Source organism: Pipistrellus kuhlii, unplaced genomic scaffold, assembly GCF_014108245.1.
Source record: "Pipistrellus kuhlii isolate mPipKuh1 unplaced genomic scaffold, mPipKuh1.p scaffold_m20_p_1, whole genome shotgun sequence".
In the NCBI taxonomy this organism is placed as follows: Eukaryota; Metazoa; Chordata; class Mammalia; order Chiroptera; family Vespertilionidae; genus Pipistrellus; species Pipistrellus kuhlii.
Genome location: NW_023425404.1, coordinates 158543919 through 158544631, shown reverse-complemented (window position 1 = coordinate 158544631; position 713 = coordinate 158543919). Strand labels below are relative to the sequence as shown.

General features: G+C 80.1%; 1 protein-coding gene across 4 annotated transcripts in view; it reads left to right on the top strand.

Annotated features, from left to right (window-relative positions):
* Window positions 1–246: 246 nt before the first annotated feature.
* The window catches only part of SLC4A4 (solute carrier family 4 member 4), a 334299-nt gene continuing 333832 nt past the window's right edge, over window positions 247–713 (top strand). For 3 of the 4 annotated variants that reach the window (XM_036414329.2, XM_036414340.2, XM_036414312.2), the window contains exon 1: window positions 249–373. The gene's annotated coding sequence lies outside the window, so the exon portion shown is untranslated. Of the gene's footprint in view, window positions 374–713 lie in introns of all 4 variants that reach the window. The other variant, XM_036414322.2, reaches the window with a different exon arrangement.

Sequence of the window (713 nt, the reverse complement as noted above, 5' to 3'; positions counted from 1 at the left end):
GGGAGGCATCTGCCCCCGCGCCCCCTCCCGCCCCGTCCCCGCGGGCCGTCCAGGTGCCAGTCCCGCCGGCTCTGCGGACGCGCCCGCCCCAGCGCCCTCGCTCGGCCCCCGCCTCCCCGCGCCCGGAGCCCGCACCCCGCACCCTCCCGGGCGCCAAAGTTGTGACTTGACTTGGACGGACGCGGGCGGCTCGCTCCCCGCTCGCTCCGCGCCCCGCACCGCCCGGGCCCCCGCGGCCCCCGCCTGCAGCCCCGGGCAGCGCTCCGGCGGCCACCACGGCCGGGCTGGCGGCGAAGGCGGCGGCGGCGGTGGCCGCTGCAGCCCCGCACTCGGCCGCCAAGCTGGAGGAGCGACGGAAGCCGGACCCGCGGAGGTGAGCGCGGCGGGGGCGGCGGGGCCGGGCGGGCGGGCGGGCGCGCTCCCCGGGGGCCGGGGGAGGCCACTCGCGGGCTGGGCATCCCCCCGCCTGGGCGCCGGGGCAGTGCGGGAGCTGCTTCCGCAGAAAAGTACTTTTTTCTTTTTTCCGTTTCTTCTTCTCATCGGTGAGAGGAGAAGCTGGAGGGGTCCCGGCGCTCCCCCTCGGCAGAGCCCCCTCCGCGGAGCCCCCGGGGTGGCCGGGGCCGCGGGGCCAGCGCGCGCGGCGGGCCGGGCTCGGGCGCAGGGACACGTGTGTCCCCGGAGCCTGGGTGGTCCCCGCGGGACGGAGCACCTGC